The sequence below is a fragment of the Lactuca sativa genome, chromosome 4, assembly GCF_002870075.4.
Source record: "Lactuca sativa cultivar Salinas chromosome 4, Lsat_Salinas_v11, whole genome shotgun sequence".
Classification (NCBI taxonomy): domain Eukaryota; kingdom Viridiplantae; phylum Streptophyta; class Magnoliopsida; order Asterales; family Asteraceae; genus Lactuca; species Lactuca sativa.
Window position 1 is genome coordinate 41,194,880 of NC_056626.2, and position 12,122 is coordinate 41,207,001.

Sequence of the window (12,122 nt, forward strand, 5' to 3'; positions counted from 1 at the left end):
CTACACCTTTACCCGGATCACAAATGAACCTATTCATCAATGTATGCAAACTATAATCTCATTAGGTCATAAAAAAAAGTTCTTTGATTTCAAGCGTTATGGCATAAACATTGAGTAAGAATCAATTTAAAACTTACAAGCAGGGAGGTTGGAAATATCTGCAGAAACATTAAAAGAAATGCCAAAATTTGAAAGAGCTCTCCTATGATTCCACAAGGGAAATACAAATGCATGTTGTTTGCTTCTGTTGCTTTGTTTCCAATTCCTAGTTCGTGAGTTGAACCAGAATTTCCAGTTGATGCCATGCATGAAACCCATGCAAAATTATCATCTTGCAAAACAAATGTACCCTAGAAGAATATACATGAATTCAATATATCAATATCATTCAACCTAGAAAGCTTTTACTTGTTGCATGATTTGGATTATGGAGTGTGGAACTTACTTTATGATTCATCTTTAGGTTGTATATATGTTTCTTGAAGAGCTCAAACCAGAAAATCTCTATTTATGAATTTGATTACCTCCAGGTGATCACTGAAACATGGTCGCTCCACCATGTACCTGACAAATAGATAAACATAGTAAAAACTTGAATCTTCATTGGCAACGGGAAGATATGTCTTTGGTTTTGGTCATAATGGAGTAATGAAATCATTTGACAAAACTTGATAAGGATTCCGATCGGAGAATATAGGCCCAACCCATTGTACATAACAAGTCAATGTCAAGAGCCAAATACTGGTCTTTCATACAATTGTATAAAGTCATATGTAGTTAGAGACCAGATAGACAATCAAAAAGATGGTCCACCCCTAAAGCAATAAATCAAACAAGAACCATGAAATACGACTTTAGACCAAGAGTTCTCAGGATATCCAAATTAACCACCTACAAACATTACTAACTTTACCCTAACCAATCATGACACCCAACAATGTCATATAGTCCACAGGCAAGACTCTACCAGTCCAACATACCATGACACTAAATTTCCTACACTATACAAACCATCAGTTTCATACAATCAACAGGCAAGACCCTACCAGTCTAGCATACTATGACAGCAAGTGTCCTATATTGCACATTCATAACAAGGAGTGATCCTAGTCAACTAGCATACTCGTACTCTAACAGTACATCTATCTTAACATACACATGATATATAATGGGATACATGTCATAGTGAAAAACTCACCCGAATCAAAGAACTGAAGAAGAACACCAACATAGTCAACTCCTTGCATTGATCAAAACCGTAAACTGAAAAATTACAGAAGATGCACCAATACATGAAGATGAGTTGCTAGTTGATCCTTACTTAACAAAGCCTTCCTCCAACCTTCAAACGGCCAAAACACCAACAAGGAGCTCAAAAGACAATAAGAGAGGCTATGATTTCGAAATGGGGAGATGAAGACTTAAGGATATGACCTAATCTAAGAGTTAAGGTCCTTAAATATGGGTGAAACCCTAAAAATCTCAAGTTTGGGCTGTAGCAGCCACCACATCATGGTCTCCCTTTCACAACATCGTGGTGTCCATCCGAATACACTTTTCATTAAGTCCCATGCCACGTCATGGTCATCAACACACCACATCGTGTCAGCAGGTTTTCCCCATAAACCTTTTCTTTAACCCCTTTAAGCCTTTAACTGATCCATTCTGGAAAATGGTTGTTATAACCCCCACTTAAATTAGATTTCTTCCTCGAAATATGTCCTTACAAATTATTTGTAAAACACCCTCTGAAACCCTTGTGTTTTTCCTAGTCCACTCCCTTCTGCACGAGACAATACAACCCTGAGTACTAGAATTTACAAAAACCATCATAAGGATTTCAAAATCATGCACATTATTGACTCCTAAATGGAAACTTTCAAAGGTTGAAATCTCATCCACCGTATCACTAGAACAAACCCCTAAACAAACATCCTCTCTCCGACACCAAAAGCTGAATCAATCCTCAGTGATAAGTACATGACCCAACCAAGAAACGACTACCAACATGTTGCAACTAACCATCATCAAGAGGTACTCAATCGTCACACATTATTTGAAAACTCTGAAATAGTGCTTGACTTCCAGGAAGTAAGCCACACCACACATTAGCCATGCTGAACAAAAATTCACAGATTTGATCCGTCCAAGACCTCCCTTGGCCTTGCGTCGTCTTACTGATAACTAGAAAATGGAATCCATGACCAACCGCTATAGTCGACAACCTCACATTTAAATGCAAAAGTAAAAACCTAAAAAAGCCCAACGAACAAAGACTAAACTAGCCTATACATCAATACGACTCTAACAACCTTTACGTCTAAACAAAGGAAAAACTAAGCAGACAATGACATGTTTGTTTCAACCCAAATGAATGATATGGGCCAAATTGTAGCCTTACAAAACTCCATGGTCTTTCAAACAAAGCTACAAAGATGACAAGCATAAACTGACACGAGACGGACCCTTAGTCTACTAGATTCTGTCAGGTGTTCGGATCGTGCTTCGAACCCCAGATCCTTCATCTAACAAGAACTAGTAGAGAGAACCTCACACAACCCTTGACCTGAGCTTAATCACTAACTCAATATTGCATCACTACCGATGCTTCAAGTCTTTAGATGAGATAACCTTGAATATTCAACATCTACTTTATTGGTCACAACTGACTGTTGGACAACATTCATTGCATAAGCTTTATTCCTAACAAAGATCCGAACATGTTTATCCTTTATCCTTGAATATAAAACTTTGAGATAACCCGCAACTCTTCAATCTTGCATCCTGAATAAAATGACTCTCCCCCACTTGGAATAAACTAGATTCTGGTGATTACATAATCTTTCCAATTTTGATCCAAACCATACAACAACAAAGGAACCAACCATAAACAATCATTCAATATAGAACCAGAGTTGATTAAAACAATATCATTCAACAGATCATCCAAGATTACAATTGAAGCGAGGTAAACATAAGTAGAAAATATACAAATTTCATCAATAATGCAACACCCAACCGAACTAAAGAACTGATAACTCAAACCCTAACCCTGGGGACTCCAGTTGTCCTATGTCGTCCATCTGGTAACTGCCAAGCTAAACGTGTTTGATCCAAAACCATACCATATGCTATTATAGGACAATCGCCCTTAACATGGCCTGGTTGACAACACATGAAAAAAACCCTTGACTTCCTCTTACTATAATCCCAGCTGTAGTGACATTCCTGACTGCATCTGAAATATCCTAAAACTGGTGCACGACAAATACCTAAATGAGCCAAACCACACCTACCATAGAACCCGTGAGTCTCTTGATCTCCTGACTGAATGCCAGTCACCATGACCTTCTTGGATGTTGATGCTAGTGCGTGAGTCTAATCCTGCCTCCTTTTTCGTTGTTGAGTCTCCAACTCCAGCTCCATATTCTTGGTTGCCTCCACTAAACTGGAAAGAGTATTATGTTTAGAAATGCCCATGAACTCCCAGCTCTCCGCCATCAGCATATCATGGTAGCGAGTCATCATCTTCTCCTCTGTAGCCGCAAACTATAGCAAAACAATGCTTTCTCTCTGAACTTATAGGTGATCTCAGCCACCGTCTCTGTAGCTTGCTCAAGTGCCAAATACTCCCGAGACAATTGTTAAACCTCAATCACCGATACAAACTCTCTCATGAACCTGGTAACAAAATCCCCCCATGTCATAGAATCGATTGCACTTGGTTCGAGACTCTCAACAATCTTGCACCACCAATCCTTAGCTCCATCCTGCAACAGACACATTTCAAATCTGAACTTGGCCTCTGTCAGGAAAAAATGGCGAGAAAGTCACTCTCCATATCGATGTTCCAACGCATACTAATGATAGTCTCCCTCCTCCCTTAAGAAATGAGGAGCTCCACAAGCATCGAACTCCTTGAAGGTAACTGCACGACCCCATGGCTGACAGACCTCCAGCTCAGCCCGCAGAATCTGAAGGTGCTCATCCAACACTGAGATCAACTCATCCCTGACTAAGTTAATCAAAACAGGAAAATCATCTCTCATAAACTCGAAACATCTACAACGATGATGTCGCGGACATCCCACTAACTTAAATACGGATCTCCAACATGAAATCTTGAATCTAAAAGATAACGGGAACACATCAAAATTGATGCACAATGCTAACCCACACTATGTGTACCTGTCACACCCCCAAACCAGAACGACAGAAATGTCTGGGGGCGGATGGAGTGACTTCATGTACAGTATCATGACAATTGAATAGTAATGAAACATAACAACACAAACATTCATACATTTAGATTTTAAGTATTACATTGTTTACAACACAATTGTTCCAAAAGTTGAATATAATTAACTGAAAAGTGGGAAAAACATGAGACGACGACGCCGACCCTCAAGAAGGGCTGAGTACCTGTCTACTGGTTTCCTGAGAATACAAGTGATTTTGAAAAGTTTCAAGAATTAAGTTGGTGAGTTCATAAGCATTTTTGCATGAAAAAGGTTTGTAACAGTTTCGCGAAAGATGGTTTCCTATTTTTCCAGAAACTCCAATATTTCCTTTAACATGAGTTGAAATTGTAAGTAATTCCTTTGTATCTTTTCTTGTAAAGTAATTATTTATACTTCCAGAAAATCCAATATTTTCTTAAAGGTGAATTGTAGTCTTAAACCCTAAGACCAATACGTAAGTGGATATTGTACAGAAAACAATATATAGTTTCATTTCTTTTAATAAAACTAATGAAGTATAAGCTTCCCGTAAACCAAATAGTTTTGCTAATCCCCATGTGAGTTCTTATAACCATATTTGGCATGACTGTTATACCTGAACGACGTTCTTCAGGTGTCGGAATTGGTAGACTTTTGTCACCCTAAACTTGTCGGTCTAACTGTAGCGAACAACTGAGGTGTGGGGTTGTCAATCCCATATAGATGTATACACATCGGTCTCTCTCTCTCCCTCCAGGAGACTCTGGTTATAATGCATGACTTAAGTTGTATGCTAGGTAGGTATGGTGAAGGAAAGTCTCACAAGAGCATTAGCAGATTTATGTGAACTATGACTCCTTTTACTTGCAAAATAAGATAATTATACCATTACATAATTATATGTGCCTTTGAAAGGTGTGGTTTGTGACTTCCAAACTATACCAATTATATTTTATCTTGTTGGTTGAAACTATTTATATAATCTTTTATATAAGTATAATTGTGTATTCTAGCATGAAAATATGAAATCAAAATATAATATTTTGGGGTTAAAACCCACTAGATTAATAAGAGTTTATAATGTAACCATTTTTGTTAATAAAGTTATCTTTTAGTAAAGGTTCCCAAAAGCCATGTAGTTTTACAAATCATAACTTTTCTTATGATATTATAACTTAGATTGTGTTTGCTTTAACCATATGTATATCATAAGTATTTATACCAAAAGCTAGTATAATCCCTAACCTATATACATAATATTTTATCTTTAACATAAAGATGAAAAAAATGAAATTATTCATGGGATAAACAATGTTTTACTTGTATTCCTCCTCCCCCCACCCACCCAAAAAAAAACATGGAAAAAGCTTGAAAAGATGGGGGTATGAACTCACCTTGAGTTGGTTTACGGATTTTTTGGGGTGATGGAGTGAAGATCTCAAGCCTAAACTCTTGGATAAGTTGATGAACTTCTTTGGAAGGAATGTTGTCGTAAGAGTTTTTTCACATATTAATTATGTAAAATAATAATGAATCTACCATCAAAGTGATATAAAATACTAGATTAATAGGATAACTTACCAAAAACTCTAAGGAAGCTTGAAGAGTTAAGCCTTTAGCAAATCCTTACTCTTGTTCTTGAGAGGAAAACTAGAGAGAAAATGAGGGAAGTTGGAGAGAAATGGTAGGGGTTTGTAATGTCTTACTTTCGTTGTTAAAGGTGAAAGAAAAGATGGGATATGTGATTGGAAATCTGTATGTTAAAACATTGTTATTTGGTGGGTCTTACCTGGGTTACTGTGAGTGCACTGGAAATGGATGAAGCTTCACATCTTAAAGTCAACTTTTCTTGTCTTATTCTCACCTATGACCGCAAACACCTTAACATATCTTAGCATGAAGTTGTTTTCGGTTTTGGTGTGGCCCATGAAAAGGTTTACGGTTCATGTATCTCCCATTGAATGTATTTTCGGCCAAAGTGTGGTCTTTTAAGGATGTTTACGGCCAATTAAGGGATGGCCCATTTGAAGTGATTTCGGTCTTGAATGATTCCCATGGTTATGCTTTCGGTCCTAGGCATTTCCACTAAGTGTTTTCGGTTCTAAGATGTCTTAGGTAGGAGATTTAGGTCATGAGATGTTCTAGGGTGGGGTACTAGGCTAGATATTAAAACAATGTTCACATTTCATGATTTCTATTCCCACATTTTGACTAGTCTTGTTTTATTAAACTTGTTTACTTCCAAGGGGGTTATTTACGATATGGTTTTTAAAGTTTAAGTATATAATAACTTATATAAAACATGCTCTTCATGGCTTTTCAATGTTCTAGGGCATCTGGTTATGTTGCGAATTTGCTCGTATAGGGTTAAGGTTTAGACTTAGCTTGATCCAAAATCTTTCGGGTTGTCACATCATCCCCCTCGTTAGAGGGAATTTCATCCCGAAATTAGCACCTTGGAATCTCTTGCAACTAGGAGGAAAGTTGCAGGTATCTCTATTTTGTCTAGTCTCTTCGTTCCTAGGAGACTTTAGATCCTTGCTTTGGTGTTCCAGCGGACCTTCACTATTGGTATCTGACTTTGTTTTCGTTATTTCGTTCTCCTTGTCCATGATCCTCACATGTTCCTCTTCAGAGTGTAGGTTCTTGTTTACTTAGGTTTCGTCGAGTAGGATTACCAGGGCTTCGGCGATTAGATACTTATTAGGGTTGGACACGTGGAATGTGGGATGCATGATGCTGGGTTCTTATGGTAACCGAAGTTTATGGGGTACCGGACCTATCTTGGCGAGGATCTCGAATGGTCTAATGATGTTTGTGTACTGGACGCCCTAGGGGTAGTGTCTCTAGACCTTAAGATGAACACTATTGTCATCAAGGTTAAGGTTGAGTGTGGTGCAGCTGGCCTTATGAATCTTAGGCTGTCTTGGGGGTTTCTTCCTATGGAATGCTGAGCTAGTGGTATGCTGACTTTGCTCGTTTCCTTAAGGTTGGTTGAACGGATCGTCGGTTCGGAATGGAGAATATTATTCCTCGATGATGGGTTTGTTTGAATCATGGTAGTCAATGGTCCTATGAACAATTTGTCCTTCCTCTGTACGAGTCAGACGGGTGCTCTCTGAGGTTAGAGGCTTGGTCTGATAATTTCCTTGCTTATTAGGTCGCTTCCATTGACCGGATAATATCTATTTTTGGTGTTGGTGCTAAGTGGTATTGGGGGTTTGGTTACTGGAATGGCTCCAAGAGTCAAGTCGATTCCGAACTCATCTTGACACATGGGTGATACTTCCGAAAGGACTTCGGGAACATCTCGAGGAGGTTATAAACCTATGAGATTCCTTTAAGGTCTTTTTTTCTTCTTTTTTCCAAATTCTACTATGGGCCATGAAAGAGCGTGGTACCTGTTACATAGGTACTTATGATTCTAGATGCAAGAGATGATTCAGAGGTTTTTTGTTATAGGTGGAAAGGGTTTCTTTAATCGGTCGGGTAAGGCGAAGGATCTCTTTGCAGCGCATGAAATTGGTATGGTGAGGATCAATCCAACCCATGTCAAATGACGACGTCAGACTTCATATTGTAACGGATGTTAAATCGATTTGGAAGGGATGATTGTTTAGAATGATATTGTGTTCTATGTACATGTTATTAACACTACCAGTTTCATCCTTGTTATTACTACTGCGAATATTTTGTACCAGATTTAGGGTGTCCTAGTAATACGAGTACTTTGATATATAATGATGAAATTTCATAGTCTGATTTCTACTAGGTCTCTCTATGATAGATTGGTGTAACCTAGTCACATATAATTAAGATTGAGAAGACAGTCGACTAAGTGGCCCTGCCCTAAATCCACAACCAGTGTATGGACAGGAATTAAGGCGGAAGCACGCACTCTTAGTCTGTAGAATCTTAATTATATATAACCTTGAGTTTACACTAAGCCATCATAGCTCACTTGTAAGGGTTTTTAGTTTTACTATGAACGATATGATTTGTTCGAATGAGGGAATAATTTATGATTATGATTTTAATTGGCAAAAAATTTTTGTGGAAATTCGATGCTTAATTTTTGTTGTTTGGAAACGTACCGAAAATTCCAGTAGGGTTCCTTTTTTGCTTTACCATGTCCTGTTGTTAAACTCCTTCTGCTCTTCCGTCATTCCTCTCTGTTGGACGATCTCTCTTGAAATGTCCCGTTTCACCGCATTTGTGGCATACTAGACTTATTCCAGCCTTGGGGGTTGGAGTGATGCATTGGGCTGGGGTCCTATAGAAACGGGCGGTGTGCCCCTTCTTATTACACATATCGTAATATAAGTCCTGGAAGACTCCATAATGATGGTAGATGCACTTGCTGCAGTGTGGGAGGTTTCCATAATTAGGCTTTCTCGGTGTTAAGGTAGTAGGGTCAATGGGGTTATGGGTTGCTGTAGCTTTTTGCCTTTTGGTAGACCCTTGAGTCGGACTGTCCCCTTTCTCATTCCCAAACTTTCGTTTCATGTTCTTAGGTTTGGGGTTCGGGTGTCTTGGTAAGTTTTCACTCGTTGGTTTCCTTGGTTGTTACTACGGTTAGAATTGTCGACACTATTTCCATTTTCGTTTGTATTGTTGGCGTTGAGTTACGCCATGACAGCTATCACGGCAGCTGTTACAGCGGCTTGGAATGTAGCGGAGTCTAACTGGTGTTTTACCGGTGTGCTGGTTATTTCCATGGGAAGACATGATTCTATTACACGATGAGAAACGAGCTCGTAAGTAACCATGGTCATATCTAGTTGTATCCATGTAAGTCCCTAAAAATGCTTGTGTATCAATCAGATCCGTTTGATGGTGTGGAATCCCAATTAAACGGATGATGTCAGATCAAATAGAAGAGAAGGAGGAGAAGAAGAAGATGAATCTATGATGTATTCAATGAAATGATTGAAGCTCTATACATATAGTTCACACACACTCTTCTCTCTAGTTTCTCTCACACCTTAGAATACACACACTTAAGCTCCTTGGTTCTTTTTTTCACATGCACTCCTCACCATATATATATATATATATATATATATATATATATATATATATATATATATATATATATATATATATATATATATATGGACCTAAGGCCAAGCCCAAAATACAAATAATCCAATGCTCGGTCCAAACTACAATTAATTCTATACTATTTTTGGCCCAAATACTAAAAACATTAAATGCTTAGAAAAGCAAAGTATAAACCATATTTTTGACCCAACAATCTCCCCCTTGGTTTATAGCTTTCTTTTCTTTTCTTAAATGATCCAACAAGCTCCCCCTAAAAAGTAGTTGACTTTTCTTGTTAATCTTCATTGGGAACTTGGCTTCAGCATTAATCTTCAAATTTTTCACATCTTCAAGATGAACTTGATGAATCTTCAATGAATGACTTCATATTGAGCGGTTGGGCTTTTCTTCAGAATTTGGCTTTGAACACACGTCGAGTGAGGAGGCTTGATGTACTGATTCTTGAAAGATAGCGCTTTCAGCTTGAGAATCTTCAGAGAGAACATCAGAGAGAACAAATCTTCTGGATCACTTTAGCAGGTTCAAGGTAGCAGCAGATTGACTGAGGAGGCTTCAATGCAATCTGTTACATAATTTTCAATTTTAGCTTCACCTTGCTTTTAGGGTTGAAGGATTGAATGTTTAAAGAATAATCTTCATTTCTTGCTCCTTCGAATGAAAATTCTTCGATGCTCACGGATGAAGCCTTGGCTCAGAAAATCTTCAATATAGTCTCCACGAGTCTCATCTACGCCTAAAATCACTTTTCAAGACAAAACAAAACTAAAAGAAAATTAGCACACACGAAAAATATTTTTGGATTTTTGATATTTTCTAAAAAAAAATAAAACAGAAATAACACTATTTTTTTATTTTTAATTTTCTATTTTTTTTGTTTGATTTTTGAATTTTTTTTGTTATTTGTTGATTGATTTTTGATTTTTTTTTAATTCTCCCCCTAAATTTGTGCATAGAGGAAAACTATGAACAAGTTTAACAAAAACAAAGATATTTGTGATCAAAGTTGTTAGACAGTCTTAATCCGTTTATCGGTACCTTCCCCTTCATGAATAGATCTGGTCGATCGCTGGTATTGTGGTCCATTGTAAGCCCCCAAAAATGTTTGTGTATCAATCAGATCCGTTTGATGGTGCGGAATCCCAATCAAACGGATGATGTCAGATCAAATAGAAGAGAAGGAGGAAAAGAAGAAGATGAATCTATGATGTATTCAATGAAATGATTGAAGCTCCATACACATAGTTCACGCACACTCTTCTTTCTAGTTTCTCTCACACCTTAGAATACACACACTTAAGCTCCTTGGTTCTTTTTTTTCACATGCACTCCTCACCCTATATATATATATATATATATATATATATATATATATATAAATATATATATATATATATATATATATATATATATATATATATATATATATATATATATATATATATATATATATATATATATATATATATATATATATATATGGACCTAAGGCCAAGCCCAAAATACAAATAATCCAATGCTCGGTCCAAACTACAATTAATCCTATACTATTTTTGGCCCAAATACTAAAAACATTAAATGCTTAGAAAAGCAAAGTATAAACCATATTTTTGACCCAACAATTCATCCATTTATATTTACATATAAATTTCACGTGTTGTTGTACAATTCTCAATGTTTCGACCTACATCCCTATGATGTATTTATGGTAAAGAGTAGATATAGGCATTGTACGAACGTTAAGTTTATCAAAATAGAATATAGCTATCAATACAATTAGTGGATTCGAATTACATGGGTTCTTGGAGGGCGTACCTCTCTTGATTTACTACTACTAGTTGCGATTAAAGACATAATAGACCTAAGACAAGTAGTGTAGTCACTAGCTCACTTGGCTATCCTAGTCTATCATATACCAAAATGGCGCGTAAGGTGCCCAACCATTTCACTCATTTAACGAGTGGCCTCTTTTGCTCTTTGTTCTACTAAGGCGGCCCTAGCCTCAACTGCAATGATCTATTGTCTCAGGGTGACTACTTCTTCCTCTAAGGAGTGTAGACGGTTTGTAAGGTCTTCCTGCTCTGCTTGCTGATTCAACATTGCTCCTTAATGGCGCTCCTGTCCTTCGTGGAGGCGTCAAATTCACATTATTGCATTCCAGGCTTCGCCTCCAATCTCCATTACTTCATGATGGAGAGCCTGAACTTGGGTGTCTAGACAGGCTACTCTTGGTAAAATTAGAGGTAGTGCTTGATTTGTGAGGGTGTTGGGGCCCAGGATATGGTGTAGTGGGTGCATGCCTAATGCGGATTGTCAGTTGTTTCCTCTAGCCCATGCGTGTAGCTAAGCTTCCCTTTGTGGAAGTGCTCCATGGACAAGGTAGATGTCAACAATGAAGCTTGCCCTTGCAGGGGAAGTACTTTCTCACTAGGTATGGTTATCCAAAAGGACCTCTACTGGGTGTTTTACGTACCTGGAATGAAGGAGGTGAAAGGGTCTCTTGTCTGTTTTCGACAGGGTAATGCTCGCTAAGGATCTCTCTAGTGTCTCCAGCCTTGTCTGACTCCTCATCAGAATCCTCCCCCTCGTAGTCCACCTTTTAATATTCTCCAGGACCCACTTATGGGTTCTCCTCATGAACCTCTTCTGGCTCCTCCCCGATCCATCCGTTGGCTACCATGGCAGGGTAGTGGGGGTCTTCGTGATGAAATTCAACCATGTTGTATTTGCGAGAATAGAGGTATGAGAAAAACATAGAAGATTTAGGCATGGGGGTTATATGGTATCCTAAAATAATCTTATAGTATTTTTAAACTTTATGTTTGATTCTAATGTTCCTTA

The 12,122-nt window shown here is 37.8% G+C and overlaps 1 pseudogene; it reads right to left on the reverse strand.

Moving 5' to 3' along the window:
* Nucleotides 1-8,989, reverse strand: LOC111917795 (uncharacterized; annotated as a pseudogene).
* Between the last annotated feature and the right edge of the window lie 3,133 nt (nt 8,990-12,122).